This window comes from Etheostoma spectabile, unplaced genomic scaffold (assembly GCF_008692095.1).
Source record: "Etheostoma spectabile isolate EspeVRDwgs_2016 unplaced genomic scaffold, UIUC_Espe_1.0 scaffold00018651, whole genome shotgun sequence".
NCBI lineage: Eukaryota > Metazoa > Chordata > Actinopteri > Perciformes > Percidae > Etheostoma > Etheostoma spectabile.
Window position 1 is genome coordinate 62,656 of NW_022604379.1, and position 8,606 is coordinate 71,261.

Sequence of the window (8,606 nt, forward strand, 5' to 3'; positions counted from 1 at the left end):
CCTTGTTGGCAGGATTTGAACTTGCAAGGGGAGACCCCAATGGATTTCAAGTCCATCGCCTTAACCACTCGGCCACAACAACCTGAAAAGCAGTGCAATACTGATTTGCACTAATATTTACACTGACTCACGAAAAAAACACGAGTAAAATTAAAAAACACTGCATAAACTTTGCTACCGTGTGTTTATTTAAATATGGGTACACTTTACATGTAGGTGTATACTTTACTGCAAATTAAACTGAGATGTCAGGGTTTCAATCTCCACCTCTGAAAAGTCCTGCTTCTTAGCCGGATTACGTCCGGCCATGTCGTAAATAGTAGGGGCGAGGACTCAAAACCGAGAATATATTGGGGTGTGATATTTTAATTGTTGTGATTGTTGTGTGCCTTTAATATCACACATGTGGATATAATGAAAGAAACTGCCTAGCAAACTCTATTGAAGGTTCCATGGTGTAATGGTTAGCACTCTGGACTCTGAATCCAGTGATCTGAGTTCAAATCTCGGTGGAACCTGGTTTTAAGCCACAGCACAGGTGAAAACATTCAACCTTTCAACTTTCCACATCTAGTTTAAAGTAAGCTTATGTTGGTGGGGGCATGTTGAGGAGTCACCTGGTTGTTAATGTAACTTGAAGGACCTCCAAATTTGACAGTATTGACTGGAAGTGATAGACTTTGAGTTGCATGGGGGATACAAACTTTGTATTCAGTCTCATAATCACCATAAAAATAAGCTATCATTGAAATTTGAACTTGTGTTGCTGCAGTCAGAGTATACAGTGCTCATCCTGAATGGGCCAGTATAGAGCATCAGAATTGCTTGATGAATTAGCTTTGGAACAACCCACAGCTCTCCATTGTCAGATATGGGTGGGGTAGTGGGCAGTGTGTCCAACCCCTTTCTGTGTAAAAAAAACAACTAAAGAAGTCTCTTGGATGAGAGACAAAACTTTTGCGGAGAATCTTTTACCAAGTCCAGTTGCCCTTGGCCTAGTTGTGAACTTTTGGGGTAATAACATGGATCAGGAACCAAAACGGACACATCTGGACTCAATGTGGGCATTGTACAGCAATATTTTACACGTTTAGACCATGAAGACAGTTATCAGTATATTTCCCATCTGGCAGGTATATCTGTGGACACAGTTGGACATTTTGAAGATAATTGCACAATGTTGACCCAATTGTCAGTCTATTTCCCATCTGGCAGGGACATTTCTGGATTCAGGTGGACAGTGATGGATCTTGATTCCCACCATAGGATTTGGACATAGACAGTTGAGAAAACTTCCCTAGTTAACTATGACATGGATGACTGAGAACCTACTATATCATGACATGTTTAATTTACTATATTATAATTTTTTAAACAGGTCCTACTGAAAATCTGTTGGATCAGTCAGGATGGCAGAGCGGTCCAAGGCGCTGCGTTCAGGTCGCAGCCTCCACTGGAGGCGTGGGTTCAAATCCCTCTTCCGACAGCTATCGTTTTTCTGAGACATGGTATATTACTTATTGGCGAGACATAACAAGAAAAAACAAGAAGAGGTGGGGGAGATAGAGTAAAGCCCTGACAGAATACAGACAAAAGATGTGAAATAGTGTCAATTGAGACCAGAAGAATTGGAGAAAAAAAACTAGCTTCTCTTTTCTCCTGTTTTGTACACAACCCAAAGTTTTACAAAACAAAAGATAACTTTCACTAAATCCCTCAGTTAAATCACAGTCAATATTTGTCTCACAAACTGTCTCAATGTCCAATTAAAATCATTTATCCAACAGAATTGAAACTTTAACTTACCCCCGCTGTTTGAAATTGCTTCCTTGTCATTTGGATTTCAGAGTGGAGTCAGCGAGCCCTCAGTGGTTTCTGACCCTCTCTCTCTCAAAGATGTTTGGCAAGGTTTAGAGGCAGGTGATCATCAGATCCCTGGATGCATGCCCTCATCAGTCACCGGTGGAGTCCCGATCTGATCCCTCCTTGAAATCCTGCCGACAACGCCAAGTTTGTTGTGGAAGTTTCTTTAACAGCGAAGGAGGAATTTGGTTTGAAGTGAGACTCGGTTGAAACAGAATAAAGACAGTCTAAAAACTGAATTACAGGTTTTGGTATTATGTGAAAAGGTTTAATTGTTTTCTCGAGAAAACAATTTGATGACAAGAACAGCTTTCACAATGAACAGAGTTACAGAGTGACCACTTTAGAATACTGTTTCTGTCAGGGTCCACGTCATCTATTCTTCAAGGAAATGGTGTGGAGTCATAACAAGCCCAGTTGTCTCCCATAAAGGAGAAACACACAGATGACAAATACAGAAGTCATATACTCTGAGAGGCATTGGAGATCTTATTATGAATAATTAATATGAAAATCATTGGTTAAATGGGATTTTCCCATTATATAATATAAGATGTTCTGGTACATTTTGTTATAACCCAGCTCTACAAACGTGTCAGAAGCAGAATTGATTATGTTAGAAACACATCCTGTCCCTGGTTGCAGTCCCACTTTTACGTCCACTGTTCTTTTGCTCTGCAATTCCTAAACTGAGGGTCATAAACTTTCAGTCACATTCCAACTGAAAGATAACAAATAAGCACACAAACACATCACATCACTGTGACCTGGGGACCCCACCCTTTGTGGATAAGACTAGGGGTCCAAGAGCCAAAGAGCCAGACAAATTTGGGGGAGAGCTGTTAGCTTGACTCTGTATTTGTCTCAGGATATCTTATGTAATAAAAAGGATTCACACATCAACATCTGAGATTTTGACTACTAATTGACTGAACCCTGAGAATGGAGCAGGATTTAGCTTCAACACTAGGAGAAGCAAGTACTTAATGTGAATGTACTGTGCTTAAAAGGAAAAGTGAGTTGATTAGATCTTATTTTGTTAATGCCAATTGAATTGTTCTTGTATCTCAAAGGCTTATTTCAAAGTTGCACTTTGTTCCAACCATAGACTGTATATAGATTAATGGACAGAGCATCCGGTTCGGCAAAGTGCTGCAACTGCGGAAGTAATTTAAACCTGCATTCTATCTGAATTCCTGCAGAGGGCAACACGCGTGGATGCAAAAGGAGGTTGGTTTCGATAGACGTCTATGGAAAAATTACCCACTTCTCACTTGATTTATTATCTCAGTAAACATCTTCATATTGAGTTTTTGGTCCCGATCGCTAGTGTTATGCTTTTGATCCTTTGAGGCTTTTAATCCTATGATGCTTTTAATCCTTTGATGCTTTTGATTTTTTGATTTTTGATGTTTTGATCCTATGATCCTTTTGATCCTATGATATATTTGATCCTTTGATGCTTTTGATCCTTTGATGCTTTTAATCCTATGATGCTTTTGATTTTTTGATGCTTTTGATCCTATGATGTTTTTGATCCTATGATGCTTTTGATCCTATGATGCATTTGATCCTTTGATGCATTTGATCCTTTGATGCTTTTGATCCTTTGATACTTTTGATCCTGTGATGCTTCTGATCCTATGATGCATTTGATCCTTTGATGCTTTTGATCCTTTTATGCTTTTAATCCTATGATGCTTTTGATTTTTTGATGCTTTTGATCCTATGATGTTTTTGATCCTATTATGCTTTTGATCCTATGATGCATTTGATCCTTTGATGCTTTTGATCCTTTGATACGTTTGATCCTGTGATGCTTTTGATCCTATGATGCTTTTGATCCAATGATGCTTTTAATCCTATGATGCTTTAAACCTTTGATGCTTTTGATCTTTTGATTCTTTTGATCCTATGATGCTTTTAATCCTATGATGCTTTTGATCCTATGATGCTTTTGAGCCTTTGATGCTTCTGATCCTATGATGCTTTTGATCCCATGATGCTTTTGATCCTTTGATACTTTTGATCCTATGATGCTTTTGATCCTATGATGCTTTTGATCCAATGATGCTTTTAATCCTTTGATTCTTTAGATCCTTTGAAGCTTTTGATCCATTGATGCTTTTAATCCCATGATGCTTTTGAGCCTTTGATGCTTTAGATCCTATGATGCTTTTGATCCTTTGATGCTTTTGATCGTATGACGCTTTTGATCCTATAATGCTTTAGATCCTATGATGCTTTTGATCCTTTGATGCTTTTGATCGTATGATGCTTTTGATCCTATAATGCTTTAGATCCTATGATGCTTTTGATCCTTTGATGCTTTTGATCCCATGATGCTTTTGATCCTTTGATGCTTTTGATCCCATGATGCTTTTGATCCAAATATTTTTCTTTCTGCATTTCTTTATTTTATAACAGGATTATAACCGCTGTAAGTCATCTTATGCTTTCTGTGTGGACTTAACATGTTGGGAGTATAGCTCCCGGCACCGGGACGTATCCTCGCCATTTTTTGGAAGTGCTGACTTCCTTCATAAATTGTAAGCATTAAACAGTCATAAACACGCTCATGCCATACATCATTTGAAAGCTTAAAGTCTCATAAATCTATCCAGCCCACACACAAAGCAATAAGGTGACTCACAACGGTTATAATCATGTTCTGAAGTAAAGAAAGACAGAAAGATTTGAGTCTAAATCGAGTGTGCTTTCCTACCTGTCTCCTTGTGTCTTTAATCACAGCGGTGAAAGATCGCCAAAGACTTTGTTTTCCTACATCGCCAACACTCCAAGCTATTAGAATATCCAAGCCTTGTAATCCATAATTATCTGGTCCCCTCACAATCTTGTAGTTTCTGGCCAAGTTTCGACGTAGAGAAATCTAGATAGTGCATCAATTCTCGGTTTGATTGTGTGTATCTTTTTCCCTCTGCGCGCTACAACCTCACGCCGCACACCGCCAGACTCTGTGGCTTCTGCAGATTCCACTGAACTTTGGTCCCAGCCAATAGCTTCAGTATTTCTCAAGATACTCCCAAGCTAAGCCAATGAAATCTCTCAGTCCCCATTGGGCCCACGTGGGAAAAACTGACAGCATATCCCACCAGTTAGAGAAAGAGGTCATAAAACTGGCATTCCTGTGTAGCCAATAAGAAGACGAGTTGATTGATATCAAACATGGCCAGAAAAACTATCCCTGTGATGGCTCCAGCCCTTTCAAAGCAAACTAAGACCTTCTTATGGCATTTCACCATTTCATCAAATTATGATTACTTATTCCTATAAATCTATGTATGTACTTCTTTTAGTATATGTGTGAGTGATGTGGATGTGTTTTTGTATTTCAGAAGTTTTGTATTTAGCACTTTTTTAGAAATAAGAAATAAGACAAATGCACAGACATATCTGTAGAAATACATTCATGTAAAATCCATTTTATAAGTCATTTTTTTCTGGATATTTTCTGTTCTAAGTTGAGACATGTGGCTAGGTACTATTTTAGTATATAGCCCATGTAATATGCTTACAGTAGTGCTTTTTTTAATTTTTCAGATGATTTACTTGGACGGAAATAGAAATTCTGGGTTCTAACCTCTGTAGCTCTCGGTTTCTGCATATACATATCAACTTTCTTTTATATCAATGCATATACACATCAACTTTCTTTTTCATTAATGCATGTACACATCAACTTCTTTTTCATTAATGCATGTACACATCAACTTTCTTATTCATAAATGCATGTACACATCAACTTTCTTTTTGATTAATGCATGTACACATTCATTATGTCATCATCACTATTCATTATGACATCAATTTTCTTTAGATCATACACATCAACTTTCATTGATATTAATGCAGATATGAATAAACTTTCTTTTAGATTTATGCATATAAACATCAACTTTCCCTTTGATTTATGCATATACACATCAACTTTCTTTTTGATTAATGCATATACACATCAACTTTCTTTTAGATTAACGCATGTTCACATCAACTTCTTTCGATTAATGCATAAAACATCAACTTTCTTTGTTATAAACATTCCACATCAACTTTCTTTTTGATTTATCATCACACATCATTATGTCATCATCACTATTCATTATTTCATCATCACAATTTATATGACATCACTTTCTTTGGATAATGCATATACACATCAACTTTCTTTTAAGCAATTAATGCATATAGACACATCAACTTCTTTTTGAGATTATGCATACACACATCAACTTTCTTTTAGATTATCATGTACACATCAACTTTCTTTAGATTTATGCATGTACCTCACTTTCTTTATGATTATCATCACCATTCATTATGTGCATCATCACTATTCATTATGACTCACCTTTTTTTATAGATTAATGCATATACACAATAATTTATTTTTTATAGCTTAAACACACATACTTTCTTTTAGATTAATGAATATACTACATCAACTGTCATTTTCATTAATAAATATACACATCAACTTTCTTTTAGATTAACGCATATACGCAAACTTTCATTTTCATTATCATCATTACCATTCATGATTAAGATCATCACATTCATTATGCATCATCAAAATAAACATCCTTATAGAAATCCATACACTATCTATATAATTCTGCATATACAACATCACACTTTGTTTTGAGTGGCAATGCACGCATACACTTTCTTTTTCATTAATGCACATAACATCAATTCTTTAGATATGCATATAACATCAACTTTCTTTTAATTCAATCGCCATACCATGTCTTTCTTTCATTATGAACATCACTTCGTTTAGATACCATCAATCATTTAATTAATTTATAACATCAACTTTCTTTTAGATTAAGCATACACATCACTTTCTTTATATGCCATACACCAAATCTTTTGCATGCATACACATTTCATCTCACATTCATTACATCCCACACACTTTTTTAGAGATTATGCATACACATCAACTTTCTTTTTGATTAATGCATACACATCAACTTTCTTTATAATAAATGCATATACACATCAACTTTTTTTTGATTAATGCATGTACACATCAGCTTTTTTTGATTAATGCATATACACATAACTTTTTTTAATAAATGCATATACACAACCTTTCTTTTAGATTAACGCATATACGCATCAACTTTCTTTTTCATTATATCATTACCATTCATTATGTGATCATCACTATTTATGTGATCATCACAATTCATTATGACATCAACTTTCTTTTATATTAATGCATACACATCAACTTTTGTTTTGAGTAATGCATGTACGCATACTTTCTTTTTCATTAATGCACATAAACATCAACTTTCTTTTAGATTAATGCATATACACATCAACTTTATTTTTCATTAAGCATTATACACATCAACTTTCTTTAGATTTCTGCATACACGCATCAAGGTTTTTTTTAGATTTCTGCATATACACATCCCTTCTTTTCACATCATTTACACCACCTTTCTTTTTGATTTATGCATATGCACATTCATTATGTCATCATTTATTCATTATCTGATCATCACAATTCATTATGACATCAACTTCGTTTATTTTATGCATACACACATCAACTTTCTTTATAATAAATGCATATACACATCAACTTTTTTTGATTAATGCATATACACATCAACTTTTGTTTTCATTAATAAACATACATATAAACTTTGTTTTTTTGATTTCATATACTCAACACTTCTTTTATATTAATGCATATACACATCAACTTTCTTTTAGATTAATGCATATACAATCATCTTTCTTTTTGATTTTCTCTTCACCATTCATTATGTCATCATCACTATTCATTATGACATCAACTTTCTTTTTATAAATGCATACACCATCAACTTTCTTTTATTAATGCATATACACATCTAATTTCTTTTTTATTAATGCTTATACACATCAACTTTCTTTTAGATTAATGAATATACACATCAACTGTCATTTCATTAATAATATACACATTAACTTCTTTTGAATTATGCATAAACACATCAATTTTCTTTTAGATTTATGCATACACATCAACTTTCTTTAAAAAAAAATGTATATACACATCAACTTTCTTTTTGATTCATCATCACCATTCATTATGTCATCATCACAATTCATTATGACATCAACTTTCTTTTATATTAATGCATATACACATCAACATTTGTTTTGAGTAATGCATGTACGCATACACTTTCTTTTTCATTAATGCACATACACATCAATTTTCTTTTAGATTAATGCATGTACACAAACTTTTTGCGTATACACATCAACTTCATTTCATTATATCATCATCGTTCATTATGACATCAACTTCGTTTTAGATTAAGGACAAACACATCAACTTTCTATTATATTAATACATATACACATAAACTTTCTTTTTTGATTAACGCAAATACTAAAGAAGATATAAATAATAGAAGAAATTAAGCAACAACCGTCCCTGGGTGGACTTGAACCACCATCCTTTTGGTTAACAGCCAACTGCGCTGACCTATTGCGCCACAGAGACTGAGCCTCTCTGATATTTTATTGTTTGCCTATTGTTTTATTATTTTGTTTTTGATATATTTATATTAGAAGGGAGACGTTCAGAGAGATATGGAGAAGGACTTTCGGTCAGCACCAAGGTGCTTCTGGAAAGCTGTTCGCCACCTCAGGAGAGGGAAGCGAGGAATCATCAAAGCTGTGTACAGTAAGGATGGGATGTGGTTGACCTC

The 8,606-nt window shown here is 34.7% G+C and overlaps 3 non-coding genes across 3 annotated transcripts; 1 reads left to right on the top strand and 2 right to left on the bottom strand.

Annotated features, from left to right (window-relative positions):
- trnas-uga (transfer RNA serine (anticodon UGA)) lies at positions 1–82 on the bottom strand. Its single transcript has one exon. It is a non-coding gene; the product is annotated as a tRNA-Ser (tRNA).
- A 364-nt stretch (positions 83–446) lies between these two features.
- On the top strand, positions 447–518 carry trnaq-cug (transfer RNA glutamine (anticodon CUG)). The gene has a single exon. It is a non-coding gene; the product is annotated as a tRNA-Gln (tRNA).
- A 7,806-nt stretch (positions 519–8,324) lies between these two features.
- On the bottom strand, positions 8,325–8,398 carry trnan-guu (transfer RNA asparagine (anticodon GUU)). Its single transcript has one exon. It is a non-coding gene; the product is annotated as a tRNA-Asn (tRNA).
- Between the last annotated feature and the right edge of the window lie 208 nt (positions 8,399–8,606).